Here is a 16,669-nt window from a genome sequence, read left to right as displayed (position 1 = left end):
GCAATCGTACCACGAATAACAACTTTTTTCTCTATTGTTTCCACCTTTACTGCACCATTCCATTGCACCTACCGTGCAGCCATTCGGTGAATCCCTAAATGACGTATAGAGAATCTCTGGCGCAGTTATATAGCATGCGTTTAACATATGAAGCCAATATAACTTTGAGTCTTTCTGAACCCTCTTCCTAGCTCCTTTCATTATACCGCTGGCAGGTGTGAAGTTCCTTTCCCCCATACACGAAACTGTCTAGCTTCGCTCTTGACTATTTTCATACTATATGTCATATAAACATTTTTTCTTGTTTGTGGCCATTTTTCGCCATTACTTTTGAGACCACCTATATGTATTTTTATCTATTCATTTGTTTGTTTCCAAAAATAATTAGCACAAAATTGATTAAAAGTGTTTGAATATTCTCAAGATTTCAACTTCCAAAGCAATACACATTTGTAACATATCTGAAAATAAAACTAAAAGTATATAAACGTTTAAGAAAGGGAAATTCAGGTGGATCATATCTTTCATTTAAAAATAAAAAGTGCAGCATGAAAAAATGCATCTTTTAAAACATGTCCATGACAGTTAACAATTAAAATGTATAATAAAAGTTCATGGTGGTTCGTTTTCATTTTAGTTATCTGTAGAACAAGCTTCGCAGTGGCAGAGTGTTGTGCATGCTATATCAGACTTTACTCATTTGCAAAGAGTACCACATCACTTTAGACAAGTACATTTGAGGATCTGTTTCCAACCTTCTGCAGCTGCAGGCAATCCATCTGAAAGAAACAATTGCACGGGTAAACAATAGCATAAAAGCAAGATTCAGAATTTTGATATCCAAGTCTTTGAATCGCGGACTGCATCCATCCAAAATCACTGGAAGGTGTTGTATTGGTTGAAGAGTTTGTCCCCATACATATCCTGCTTGGTAGGCCACACGAAGAACTTACTGCTGCAAAGAATCGTGCGTTGGCGGAGGGTTTCCAAAGTCTCTATTTTTTTCTTGGCAAACAGTTTTTGTCTTGCGCTGTTGATGTGTTGTTCTTGACTACATCTATCATAAAGCACAACCACAAATCTTTCTAAAACAGGAAATATTTTGGCAATATCTTCATTGCTTGGTAAACGACAAAGTGTTGCTCCAGCGGCGGATCCATGGGGGCGATCGGGACGATTGCCCTCCCCAGAAGAGGAAAGTTTTTTTTTATTTTATATAAAAATAAAACCCGCCTCAGAGTTTGGAGCTCTTAAAAGTAGCTCTAAGTAGCAGTATTACTATCCCCGCCCCCCAGAAGTCCGACCTGGACCCGCCCCTGCTGGAGTTACGGCTTCGAATGAGTACCATATCGACCATACAGATACTTTCCCTTTGCTTAGGTATCCAGAAGTGGTGTCAAAACTGTTCGGGTGTGAAACACTGGTAAACCCTCACAACGTTTGCTGCCTAAAAATGCAGCAATGCTACTAACGTCGATTATTCTAAAATGTGCACTGGTTCCGGAAGATATAGATAGCTGTTCAAACTATAGTTTAGAAGCGATGCAAATACCAAGAACTATAACATCCGTATCAACAGTTCATACCAAGATACGACAACATCCTCTGGAAAGATCACGAGCAGCGTGAAGAAATATCCTATTATCTGCTTCTTCGCGGCTGCAGAACATAAATCCACTTACGTCGATTGAATTCGAGCCCAAAGCAGATTGTCCAGAAGTTAGAACAGCTGTGCTACGGAAGGAAGTTTTTGATATTCTGTCTCCCGAAAGTAGAAAAACTTTTCTTTTTTGCTTCTACGCGAAGACGTTCGTCCCATTTGCTTCGAACTTTCTTCCAAGCACATCTTCACGCTTCACGCGTCTCTGCTTTTAAGCTGCCAGTCCTATGTACGTCCAAAATCACATCACTTCTGAGAATATTTGAATTGCTGACTTTTTGGGTCAAGTAAATGATGAATTTATCTACGTAGTCTTCGAAAGTAACTGCCAGACTTGGCTTCATCATGTTGACTAAAGCTTGGCCATCAATGATGACCATATTCGCAGACTGATCGACCTTTCTCTTCTATGACTTGCTCGTCCTTTCTTAGGTAATTTTCTAAACATTTCAATAGATTAGACTTTCAACCGGATCGCATCAAACCATCTTTCTCTGTCAACGCTGGATGAACCCGTTGATTTTCATGACGGAAGAATTCTGAAAGATTTTCATCACGCGCTTGACAAAAGATGTACACTCATGTCCAAAATGAGTGTTGCCTATCTATAACTGTCTTCTTGTAAGAATATAATTTGATAGTGAATTTGCAGGCTGCTTTTAGTACTGATACTATGTGTATAATCGGGAAATGTATATTTGTGGTAAATTTAATAGGAAAAGAATGATAAATGAGAAAACTAGAAAACTAGAATGAGTAAAACAAAATGTTGCTAAATGGGCGAGAAAGTTTTATTTTCGTTTTATAATTCTTATTTACTGCTCTTTTGACATAAGATTTGCCTATACATGTCTTTGCTGATTATACACATATTAACATTGCAAGAAATACCGGGCGAATTCGTTATCAAATTACATTCCTACAACAACATATTTATAGACATGTGATAATAATTTTGTACATGAGTGTACATGCGTAGAGAAAGATTACGGTCATGGTTCAGAAAACATAGTTGCTGTTTCTGCTCACGGAAAATTTTCTCGTATTAGTAGTATTACTAGGGCATACTAAATGTTCTATGGTCGCAGTAGTATTGGCCCCACTTGGCCTAACTTTGGACTTTGACCCCGACCTTTATGACGTCATAGGTCAAAGGTCAATGACCTTGGCACGGGGTCAATGACCGAGGGGTACCTAGGACCACCCCCTCTAAATTTTGGCAGGGGTACATAGGACCACCCCCCTTAAATTTTGGAAATTGCCAAATCTAAAAATTTGGTATGGTAGCCTAGGACCATAGTATGTACCTCTATCAGTATTGGGGGTCTATGTCGTTCCCTTTCATGGGTAAAAAATAGCCAAAAAGTCAAATTTCGGGGGTTTTTGACCTAATTTATCCCCTTTGATGAGGTGTTATTATCCTATATGGTTATATAGGAGTATACAGGGGTCCATTACCTTTTATAAGACATGGGTACATTAATGCACCCCTTGAAAAATTTGGGAGGGGTACCTTGGCCCACCCCTTAAATTTTGGAAATTGACCAATTTAAACATTAGGTATTATAGTACAGGGCCCTAATATGTATTATGATAAATTTGGGTGGTCCACCTCATTTCCTTCTAGGGGTACAAAATTGCCAAAAATATAAACGTAAGCAGTACGTTATACCACGTGTTTGATTTTTGGTCGATTTTATCCCCTTTGATGAGGTGTTATTATCCTATATAGTTATATGGTCATGTATAGGGGTCCATTCCCTTTCATAAGATATGGGTATATTTGTGCACCCCTTTAAAGATTTGGGAGGGGTTCCTTGGCCCACCCCCTTAAATTTTGGAAATTGCCCAATTTCAACATTTGGTATTATAGTACTGGACCCTAACATGTATTATGATAAATTTGGGTGGTCCACCTCGTTCCTTTTTAGGGGTACAAAATTGCCAAAATTTTAGTACAACCACATGTTTGGTATTTGGTACATTTTATCCCCCTTTGATGAGGTCCTATTACCTTATATGGTTATATGGTCATGTATAGGGGTCCATTATCTATCATAAGACATGGGTACATTGGTGCACCCCGGGAGGGGTACCTTGGCCCACCCCTTAAATTTTGGAAAATGCCCAATTTAAACATTTGGTATTATAGTACAGGACCTCAATATGTATCATGATAAATTTGGATGGTCCACATCGTTCCCTTTTAGGGGTACAAAATTGCCAAAATATAAACGTTGTACCACGTGTTTGGTTTTTGGTCCATTTTATCCCCTTTGATGAGATTCTATGATTACAGGGGTCCATTTCCTATCATAAGACATGGGTATATTGTTGCACCCTTCTTAAATTTTGGCAATGGGGGTCCACTGAAATTGTCCAATTGAAGCATAGTACAGGACTTCAATATGTTTCGGTGGTTCTATTGTCAAATTTTTAAGTACAACCACGTGTACGGTTACTGACTCAATTTATCCTATTTGATAAAGTTATAAGGTATGGACGGGTATCCCCTTTCAATTTGGTAGGACCCTTCGGGTGTAGTACGGTCACGTGATCAATGATTTGGTTTTGATGCGCGACGAGGTCCCTGGTCAATGTTCTCTAGGAATTAGGTGGAAACTTTGCCCAGGGTTCTCGTCTTATATCGCATAGTTTTTTAGGAGAATCTGATAACGTTATATGTGGAATGGACAATAAAAACACATAAATAAGCATAAATTGTATTTTATTCATTTTTCTGGTTTCTTCTTTTTCTTTCTTGTTACACTAAGGTATTGACAATGTTTGTATATTGAGCTGGGTTTCTTCATTAGACCGCCTCCTCTTCTTGATTGTAATGATTTGTTTCCATGTTTTGCAGCATAGCGCCCGTTTGCAAAGCTTCGTATTGTGAATTCTGTAAAAAAGAACGAGGAAAAAGATGATTAGTATAGAAATAGATGATGATAAAACAAATACACTTACAATGATAAATATGATAAAATTACCTGGAATGTATATTGCAGCAGTCTACGATCATTAACCGTGGGTACTGTTGTGAACAAATATTGAATTTCACGCAGAGATTTTCCTTGGGCTTTACAGCACAAATAAAAATAAGCATAATAGCCACATACGGATGAACCAATACTTTGCATTTGGCTATTATTATATTTATAGTACATACAATGAAGTTTTAAGAATGCAACATGTTGTGGTACATAAGGAGGAAGGCCAAAGCTGTCAAAATATTCTCCAACACCGCGATTATCAATATAAATTGCAATCCAATGACTTCCTAGTTTTGTAGATGGATCTGTATTTACAATGATTGCCAGAGGAAGAGAAATCCGTGAGGGCAACTCATCGCTTGCAAATACCCCAGTAAAATGATTTCTGAACAATGGACTACCGTTTAAAGTACTAGCTAATTGTGATGTATTCAACATCGTGAATGGAAATGATACATAACGTATACATACCTTGTAATTTAAAAGTCCAGGATAATGTTGCGCTGGTGGTCTATCTCTAGGAGTGAGGAAAACTCCCCATACACAATACAGTTTGCAGGTGCTGCTAATTTCTCTTGGAAATGAACTTCCAATCGGATGGCTCCATGTCGTTGTAAATTCCAATAGTGACAATCTCCAGCAGAAGAATCGGGAGTTAGGTCAAATACAAACAGTGTATATCCATTCTTGTAGTCGGCTCTTGAAATTGTATTTCCAGTATTGGTAAAATGTATGCCAGAGCTTGAGAACAATGTGTGGTACGATGAAATGTAGAGATTTTCTTCAAAGTTGGGTTGCAATGGTTTTGAAGGTACAGCTTTTCCATCCACGTACAATGTAAAGAAATTAATGTTTAGATGTTGAAATTCAAATGGATTGCTGGTAATAGTTCCACTGGATGCTTCATTCGATGTAAATCCTACAATAATACGATTTGGCAATATTCCCATAAACAGGTTATCAATAGTTTTGGATTGTATATCCTTCGGGATGGTAAATGATTTCATTTGAACCCTTGTCAGAGGATACTTTGCCGGTGTAGATTGTAAAATTTTATTGTGTGCCAATTTGACACTAGGGCTGATGCTGACTTTTTTCACCTGCAACGATGCATCTAGAATATTGATTTTTGCATTGACACCACTTTCACCGGCCATGAGACAAAAGTTTGGTTTTGCAGGAATAAGTTTCACACGTAATTCCACTCCATGAATTAAAAATTTATCTTGATTAAAAATGTCACAATGAAGATGTCCAATCATATCGAATTTCATACTTTGTTTTGTCAGTTCATAGCGTTGTTGAAATCCTTTGTTCTCACTTGTGGTTGCGTTCATATGACCAGTCGTATCTTGAAACGACATTGCTGTTTGTAAATGTGTATTTTTAGCTCCATCACTATAATTGAGCAGTTTTTCCATGTACGAACGATATGGATGATTATGTGACGGAAATGAAATCAGTTTATTGTTCAAGTAGATTTGTACTTCACTAAACATAGCATTTAGAAAATCATTGACAGGTGCAATTGCTTTATCCGTATTGGTGAAGGAGGAACCATCTGGTTTCACAATTTGTGCTTGGATGTATAATAAGGTTTCTGGCAAATCAATGTATTCATCACTGCTACCACTCACTACAAATTCTATTGGTGAATTTTCAGCTATTGAACTAATTGGTTTGTAGCCTATAATACGATTGTCCAGAACACTGGTTTGCGTGGGTAACGTTGAAAAAATGTCCAATTCACTTTTTACACATTCACAGGATTGATGATGTAAGAAAGCCATCGTTGAATTAATCAAAAATATCTGGTGACGATGCCAATGATTTCTTCTTCTTCTTATGTGATAATTTACGTCTCTTCGTAGGATTGATGATGTTGTTGATCGTTGAAAGGTCAACCTCAAACTGAGAGCAGTCATCTCATTTTCGTTTATGATATCCACTTCCCAGCATAGTTTTCAACTTGTTTTTAGCATTTTCTTGTAAATTTGATTTTGCCTCTTGCATACGTTGATGAATCGATTCTTAAAGCGGTTGATTCGAGATCACCACATCATTAATCATATTGGCACCTGATTTTAATAATTCTTTTCCCACAGTTTTAGCGCCTTGCTTCACAAGTGGTAACACTGAACGAAATAAGCCACCAAGGAAACTTCCAATGCCATGTCCTGCTTGATAGGGACTTCCCACATAGACGTTGCCGATACCGGACAACGCTTGTTTTTGGTAGTATTGCAAATACGGATCAGTCATGACGACGACGAAGAAAATGTAGTTTTGTACACACCGTTCCAAAGGTGAATGGCATACGATGACCTGTGCTGTCCCTTATATCGATTTGTATTTGCTCAAAATTAATTTTTTCCACCGGAACATAATGTGCAGGATTAAAGATTTGTACTGCATGACTTCCAAAAGTATGATTCACAGGATCCATGTTGACAATTCGTAGCAAGGGTACCATTGTATCTCCAACAATGACAGATTCAATAATGTCACAATAGACGTACATTTGTGATGGTAAGCCTAATCGTACATCCGGTGTATATTGTCCCTTTTCCATATCTTTTAAGTCACTTTTCGGTTCAAATCCAAGCATTAAACTAGTTAACACTTGGTGAGATTTGTACAGAAGTATGGATTTCCTTTCTGGGATGTCTTATGAGGCATATATTATTAGTTGCGTCATGAGATATAAATAAATTGGTTTCTTTATGATGTATATTAATTGCATGAATAAGATCCCGTATATTGTTATAATAGCGTACAGGGATCGTTACAACCTTCCACGGTTCTTGATCATTACTACTTGATGATTTGTAATATATTTTATTGTTTTTACTGTTAATGTTCAGCAAAGAATGTGGATAATGAATCTCTACAATTGCCACATCCCATTTCTGGCGAAACTCTACACGTCGTTGTAATTTCGTAATATATGAAGTCAATGTATTTTCTGGAAAATAATCCATGGAGCTATTACTGGGAAGTGTAACGTAAAAATCTTGATCAGGTTCCATTCTTCTTCTTCAATGAAGTTGCAGGGATCCACGAATTGAATGAGGAAGGATATCCTTTCCACTGGACGAGATACTCCTTTCTGCGACCTTTTGTTCTTGTACGTAATATTTTATCGATGAGGAACGTCGAAGGGAGCGGTACTGGTTGTAATTCTTCTCTGTAGAAAACACCATCGATGAATTGATGATTTAAATCCTCTAGTCGATACACTGGTGGGTTTCTTGGTACAATGGCTTTTACTCTGAATATTTCCCAAGTGCAGTTCTCGAGGTAACCCTTGTCAAAGATACGTTTTGTTTTACTTATACGAACAGTATCACCAACAGATAAATCCGTATCTTGTTTTGAACGTTGTAGCTTTTTGTCGTATAAGTTATGCCACACCTCCAGTAAATTGTCCTGAGAAACGTTTGCAGGTGTCATTTTAATACTGGAATGCCGACTTTCATTGTACGCTTTTACAAGTAAGGCAATACTTTGATGTAATTGTATGTTTGATATTTGGTAAAGTATTTCCACATACGATGTTTCAATGTCTGATTAAATCTTTCTGCGATGCTGGCTTTAATATCTGGATCCTTTGTTGTAACATGTTGCACGTTGTGTTTCCTGAGAAACTTTTGTACTGTCTTGTTGGTAAATTCAGTTCCTTGATCACTACGTAGCACAATTGGTTTCCTGTCCTGGAAAATCATTTCAAATGCATTCACTATATCCTCGGCACTTTTTGATTTTAGTGGTACAGCCCATCCGTACCGACTAAACACATCAATCACTGTAAGAATATAGCGGTAATTGTCATTATAGTTTTGAAGTGATTGTAAATCATTTAAATCACATTCCCATTGATCATCAATATTGTTAACAAGATAAAAATCTCTACGGAAACGACGACGTACAGGACGATGTAACGTGTAGGTAGGTTGTTTGTTTAACCAAAGTTTTATTTTGGCTAGAGGTATAGATTTTCCTGTGGCTTGCCATAATTTCTTTGCAGTAGAAAATGATGCAGGATGTGCAGGATTGTAATAAATGGACTTCAACTTTTTGTTCATGGTTTGTACGTTGACCATTGTGGAATGATACGTTTTCTTTTTGGTCGGACTTCTAAAACATCATCATCATCAGCTTCTTCTTCTTCTTCTCCGGAAGAAAATAATTAAGGTGCCGGTTTTGGTGGTGCAGATCCTTCAGATGCTGTTGTACTATTATGCTTGATAATATAGTTTAATCTTCGTGGATTACCAATCAATTCTTGAGGTGTGTTTGACGATGCAAGGAAGTTGCAAAACTATTCCCAGCCTTGAGGATTAGAATGTTTCCTCGGTCGAGTCACATCGCACATTAAATCTACAATATTGGATCCATGTAGTTTATTATCATTGATGTACACTGTTCCTTTATGATCCCACGTAATTGCGTCATCTTGTTTTAAACGACGGAATAGTAGTTCGGCTTTCTTACGATACATTTGTGGTATTGCGGCTAAAATTTCTTGTTTCGTGCTATCCTCAACATTCGGGACGCCACTATCAGGTTTCATTGATGTAATTGTAAGTGGTATTGGTTCTTCTTGTTTACGTATCACATAAAGATATTTCTGTAATATTCTATTGTACTGATTCCATTTTTCTTCATCACTTGGATACGATGTATTCAATATAGATTGCATTTCACGATCGAGATTAGATTCTCGATTTTCACTCACACGGGATGATGATGCATGCATTCGTTCAAGCATTTCTGGTGGCACTAAAACCATCTTCTTGCTATGTTCCATGAAGTTTATTGTTTAAACAAAATACTGGATAAAACACTTCCTACAATAGGTGCAAGTAATGCAGGTAAGAATCCTCCTTGTTGTACGGCTAAATGTTTCTTCTTTTTATCCAATGATTTTGTATTGTCTACGAGATAGCGGAGCGTGTTCTTGTAACGCTTTAATCTTGATTTCTGCGCACTTGTCAGTGGAACATCGCCTTTTAAGACATTATAACAACATTCACAAATACTATGAATTAATGAAGCGTCTGCATTGGCAATAATAGCTTTACGCAATCTTGGTTTAGCTTTGTGCAGAGCACGTAGCAGATCAGCGTGTTTCACTGTAGGAGACATCGTGACAGACTAAGTCATTCTTTTCACATGCATAATAATTTAAACATGTTTTGTTGGTACGTAAACATAATGATGCAAATCGTCGGGAAAAATATTTGTACGAAATCGCATTTCATCGGGTGTATCTTGTTTAAGATCCATCAGTAAATAACCATGTGGATTTCTTGTTGCGTCTGCATAACTTTCTTGTAGAAACAGTGGATGCTCAGGCATGATTTGATAACTCATATGCTTGATTTGTGACTTGTCACGTGGATTTTTAAACAACACCAAATACGAACAATTTAAACTCATATTTCTATTTGCTTTACTTTGATGAAATACATTTTGTGTTATAAAAATCACACTAATATTTCGATGATGTGATCCTTTTGTGAACATATCAACAATATCACTATTCACTTCTCGCATATGGTCATCAATAATAATCAAATGTGGTCCATCTTGAGGCTGAAAATCTTTCATTCGTGGAAGTCCTTCGTGAAATTCTACTGGAACCGGCATTGTTGCATACACGTCTTGCCATTCTGCATAATACCAGTATATCTTACGAAATTTTGCATTGATCATGGTTGGGAGATGTGACAGTAATCGCTTCACAAAATACGTTTTTCCACACCCACTAGGCCCTGCGAGAATACAGGTAAATGGATGTTTCCACTGTGTATCCATGATGAACACTAACACCTTGTTTCAAAAATGATGCGTATTTAAAGCGAGTAGAAATTTTTTTTGTTTTATTTTGTAAATTCTTGCACTCACTGGTGTGAAAAGGAAAAAAACATTCATCTGTTTATCGAATAGTTGAAAACCGTTTATTTGTTAATCGAATAGTTGAAAACCGTTTATTTTTAATCGAATAGTTAAAAAACCGGATAAAGTTTAACGGTTAACCGTAAAAGCTGATCACTGATTTAAATTCTATTTGAAAAATTTTTCGTTTCAAATTTGTTTTGAAATTTTTGTTTCAAAAATTTTTTGAAAATTTTTTGTTCCAAATTTTTTTCAAATTTTTTGTTTGAAATTTTTGTTTGTAAATTTATTGTTTCAAAATTTTTTGTTTGAAAACTTTTCGTTTCAAATTTTTTTGTTGAAAATTTTTCGTTTCAAAAATTTTGTTTGAAATTTTTTCGTTTCAAATTTTTGTTTTGAAAATTGTTTAGTTTCAAGATTTTTGTTTAAAAGTTTTCATTTCAATTTTTGTTTTGATTTTTTTAGTTTGAAATTTGAAAAGAAAGTTTTAAATGCCATGAATCTTGTTGAAAGTTTCCACCTAATTCCTAGAGAACATTGACCAGGGACCTCGTCGCGCATCAAAACCAAATCATTGATCACGTGACCGTACTACACCCGAAGGGTCCTACCAAATTGAAAGGGGATACCCGTCCATACCTTATAACTTTATCAAATAGGATAAATTGAGTCAGTAACCGTACACGTGGTTGTACTTAAAAATTTGACAATAGGACCACCGAAACATATTGAGGTCCTGTACCATGCTTCAATTGGACAATTTCAGTGGACCCCCATTGCCAAAATTTAAGAAGGGTGCAACAATATACCCATGTCTTATGATAGGAAATGGACCCCTGTAATCATAGAATCTCATCAAAGGGGATAAAATGGACCAAAAACCAAACACGTGGTACAACGTTTATATTTTGGCAATTTTGTACCCCTAAAAGGGAACGATGTGGACCATCCAAATTTATCATGATACATATTGAGGTCCTGTACTATAATACCAAATGTTTAAATTGGGCATTTTCCAAAATTTAAGGGGTGGGCCAAGGTACCCCTCCCGGGGTGCACCAATGTACCCATGTCTTATGATAGATAATGGACCCCTATACATGACCATATAACCATATAAGGTAATAGGACCTCATCAAAGGGGGATAAAATGTACCAAATACCAAACATGTGGTTGTACTAAAATTTTGGCAATTTTGTACCCCTAGAAAGGAACGAGGTGGACCACCCAAATTTATCATAATACATGTTAGGGTCGAGTACTATAATACCAAATGTTGAAATTGGGCAATTTCCAAAATTTAAGGGGGTGGGCCAAGGTACCCCTCCCAAATTTTTAAAGGGGTGCACAAATATACCCATATCTTATGAAAGGGAATGGACCCCTATACATGACCATATAACTATATAGGATAATAACACCTCATCAAAGGGGATAAAATCGACCAAAAATCAAACACGTGGTATAACGTACTGCTTACGTTTATATTTTTGGCAATTTTGTACCCCTAGAAGGAAATGAGGTGGACCACCCAAATTTATCATAATACATATTAGGGCCCTGTACTATAATACTTAATGTTTAAATTAGTCAATTTCCAAAATTTAAGGGGTGGGCCAAGGTACCCCTCCCAAATTTTTCAAGGGGTGCATTAATGTACCCATGTCTTATAAAAGGTAATGGACCCCTGTATACTCCTATATAACCATATAGGATAATAACACCTCATCAAAGGGGATAAATTAGGTCAAAAACCCCCGAAATTTGACTTTTTGGCTATTTTTTACCCATGAAAGGGAACGACATAGACCCCCAATACTGATAGAGGTACATACTATGGTCCTAGGCTACCACACCAAATTTTTAGATTTGGCAATTTCCAAAATTTAAGGGGGTGGTCCTATGTACCCCTGCCAAAATTTAGAGGGGGTGGTCCTAGGTACCCCTCGGTCATTGACCCCGGGCCAAGGTCATTGACCTTTGACCTATGACGTCATAAAGGTCGGGGTCAAAGTCCAAAGTTAGGCCAAGTGGGGCCAATACTACTGTCGCCTTCTAGCAAAAACATCCGTACAAAAAAAATCTCACACATTGTGCTTCGGTACTTTCATTGACAACTTCTGTTATCATTTATTTTGGCCGAGATAGTGTAAACACTACCCATTGCACCTCAATTGATTCGACCTTATCATCGATGGCCAAGTCAACTAGATATTCATTATTGGGGTGGGTTAGAAAAATTATACTAACGAGTTTGCTAACATCCATGTCTTCCTTTCCGTTCTGCAAAACTGTTCCCTGAACTGAGAACTCTAGATAACTAAATGTTCCTATAAATAAAATAATATTTTCTAACTTGGAAGTTTATTATAATGCTAACTAATTGATTCCGTATTGAAGTTACACACGTGATAGAAAAATGTTTTGAACTTCTCAATCATTCCAATCATGTCAAGGCAAGACATGATTCTTCTATGTATAACAATAATCATTAAAATTCTATTGATTACGCAGTTCAATTTCAAGATTGTACTACTTTATAAGAATTAACCTAGTATTTTGGATAAATCACTCTTTGTGGACCTTGATTTTCACCCACGACTGCCCAAGTTCGTTTATTTAATTTATTTAATTGTAGCTCGCTCTGTCACTTATCTATAGGAATAAGGGAATGTAATACTGGTTTAATACCTGCAAGCATTTCAAACAAGAAAACAAATATAATGTATAAAAATCCTATTCTGCCGATCTAAACTATGTTCCACTCTCCAAACGCAAAGTTTCTTCACATCTTTATTTGACATTTGAAAGTCAGGACAGTGGGGTCTTAAGCCAAAATTCACTGGGGAACCTCATTTTTTTTTACCTAGAATGCTATACTGTATATATGAATCTGTGTCAGAAGCGGGTGGAAATATGCAGCTTGAGAAGGAATTTAAACCAGTCAAGTCGTACTAATTTGATCTGACTTCCATACTCGTGTGTTAAACTTGCGCGTGTGTGTGTATATATATTAAGGCAGCCTCTGATTCGATCCCAGGTCTTGCCAAGTGATCTTTGTGGTGGACAAGCACCATGTGTGTGTGGGGGTTTCCATTGGGGTTTTCTGTTTACTTCATTTTCATTCTTCCATCAATTTCATACACCTCGTTATCACTGTTTCATTTAGTCTCAATATATAATCGTGGGACGTCACACTAGAGAAATTAGATGAGACAAATTAAAACAATTTAATCAAAAATGTGTCGCACAAATCACGAAAATGTTCCTTTGTCGTCCTAAAGTCGTCACTCGTGAAATACAGATATGTCCGCGGTTATTCCATTTCTTCAGTGGACAACCCGTACAATATCCTGTGCAAATCTACATATCCAGTCATAATTGCAAAAAGTTATTCAAAGCGGATTCCTGTGGAACATTTGTTATCATTTTGCGAGATAACAACACTTTGTTTTTGGGTGAGACATGTTCTGTATTGTGAAGCTCAAATCCCATAAAAATCCAACAGATATCTCCATATACATTTTCATCATCCTTATAAGTTCTATTCTGACAGGACTATCCAATTGAAATAAAAAAGCCTAGACACTTCCATTATATATAAAGTTGCTTATGAAAGAGGCACACCAGTTTTAAAATCCAAGTGATATCTCATCGGTGTTTCAGTGGCGGCCTGTGATTAAACTCATGTGAACCGTGCGAAGAACAATATTACACTGGTTATATATATTGAGGGTCCGAAGAATATGATTTGTTTTTATGAACTGCATAGCTAATAGGATATCTCCATGTATTATATTTTTGCAAAATTAAAGCAGGATTACGAATCTCTTAGAAACGTCAGTTTGGAACTTTCTTACTATATAAAACATATTTTACTATTTTAACAAAAAGATAATTTATTATTTAATAAGAGCCTAGAATATTTAGAAGTTGTCGACCTATTTGTATAAAATTTTGTATCTTGTTTTGTATTACATAAGAAGCATATTTTGAAACTGTTTTATGTTTCTCTTTTCTTTCCAGCACGTATTCAGTGGAGCATTCAGGAGTTCTAATACCTAACTGTGAAATCGAATTCTACAAACGAGGCAGAAATAAAGAAACTAATAACATGGAAATATTTACTAAAAATATAAAATATTCATTATTAAATATATCGTCCGTGCGTCAACTGAAAGAAATATAAATATGTGAAGCTATGATATTGTGGAATAAATAGCCTCACCTCGTCTTAAACCTCAGTTTTTATACTGTTTATAATATTTCTTTTGAGAAACTTATGGAGTAGATGTCTTTGTTAGCATGAGTTCCGTATGCTATACTTTCTTTAATTTAATGTCTTACATGTGATTAATGTGATTAATAAAGACTGGTCAGCCAAAAATCTAAGCAAATAAATCATTCAATAAACTTGAAGTTTTTAACCGCTCTTCTCGAACACAAAATGGATCAAACAACACACTAATAACATTAAGTAACCATTTTTTCACGTAAACTTGCCTCTTATATCTGACTCCATGAATACAGTTGATTTGGATAAAGTAAAAATAAACAAAAAATAAAAATTGTATGAGTGAATAAATAAGAACAACTCAGAAAGCTGTTACTCTGGTTGCAGTTGAGAAATACTTTTCTATCTTGTTCCATAAAAAAAAATCTGTTCCTTGAACGTTGAATCCATTATTAAAATTCATTAATGCCTATCTATTACAGTTTTTGCTCTACTGTCATCAACGGTGAAACCGGAATTGGTTAGTTTTTTACCAGTACCGTTTGAATAGAGAATTAGCGGAGCAGATAAAATGCATTCTAAGGACACTGAATTGTTCAAAGTGATCTCTATCGCTATCTATTATAATTTTAGATCTATGGATATCAATGTTTAAATCACAAGTAGTAATAAATTCCTACTTGTTCTGGTTTTGTTAGGGATGTGGGCGCAGACGATACTCTTTCTTCAGACGTTGAGTCGATTCCAGAAAATCATTTATTCCTATCTGTCACTGTTCTTGCTCTGTACTGAATAATGCTGAAACCGAAAAATATATATGTATGTATGTATGTATGTATGTATATTTGGCATTCTGGCTGTGGTACCTCTTGACAGATGGACAGATCGACAGAGCCATTGTTGAAGACTTCCAGTACATACGAATATCGTAATTTTGAAATCTGAAAGTAATAAACCCCAGTCCCGGAAACCAGAAATTATGTCATTTGTAGTGTCTATTCTCATTACCATGTTCACTCCATTGAACCAGAACCTTCTTATTAAATATAGCTCTCGTTGGTTGTTGCAATTCAAATAAATAATAATAATAATAGTAATAATAATAATAATAATAATAATAATAATAATAATAATAATAATAATAATAATAATAATAATAATAATAATAATAATGTATTATGCAGAAATTGTGTGAATACTTTTATTACTAGCTATAAACACCCGTCGTTGCCTAGTCTTCATTCAGACCCCGGATATATGAGAAGAAGAATGTTTCCACAACCATTCCATTACCCGACTGTTTATCCTCTGCTGTTATGTAAGCCCGCGAAACCAAGGCGTAATGCTAGTTACGTACAAACTATAGGCTTTCTTACAAAACAGGCAAATAAGTGGATAGAATTTCAGCCCCACTTGTAATATTCCCGACCCGAAATTGTAAAAGAGCTTTGTAGACGCTTACACCTGGTCAAGACCTATCCGTTAACAAATTAAGATGCTGTAGGTCCCTGCGTTCCATGCAAAGAGCTGTCGACTAATAAACAGACACTTTACTTTATTATTATTAAAGATGCTCGTACTAAATCATCACTGGAATCGACGATGTTTGATGTAGAAGCCCCTACTGACTACATTATTATGATTTGTTTAAATAAAAATGTGAGCTAAGCAACTGAGAATTTATAACACGAGAATCTGGTCTACCCCTACTTTTTTAAAAGTACATCGCTAAAAACGTTCGCATATCACAATATTCGCAAATGTTTTGTACAAAACATTTAAACTACCGAACGAACTTTGTTTTCACAATCAATTCAGCTTTGACTGGAAATTACTTTAGCACAGCTCCTGAGTTCTTTGGTGAAGCAACTTGAAATTTC

At 36.0% G+C, this 16,669-nt stretch overlaps 1 long non-coding RNA gene across 1 annotated transcript in view; it reads left to right on the top strand.

Moving 5' to 3' along the window:
* Positions 1-14,931, top strand: part of LOC145663773 (uncharacterized) — a 59,844-nt gene extending 44,913 nt beyond the window's left edge. Inside the window, exon 3 of the long non-coding RNA XR_014127266.1 lies at positions 14,582-14,931. This is a non-coding gene — a long non-coding RNA (uncharacterized LOC145663773). The remainder of the gene's footprint in view (positions 1-14,581) is intronic.
* Positions 14,932-16,669: the final 1,738 nt, after the last annotated feature.

Source organism: Thermobia domestica, chromosome 11 (genome assembly GCF_964235325.1).
Source record: "Thermobia domestica chromosome 11, izTheDome1.hap1.1, whole genome shotgun sequence".
In the NCBI taxonomy this organism is placed as follows: Eukaryota; Metazoa; Arthropoda; class Insecta; order Zygentoma; family Lepismatidae; genus Thermobia; species Thermobia domestica.
Note: the sequence above shows the minus strand (reverse complement) of the source record. Positions and strands in the feature narration are given on the sequence as shown.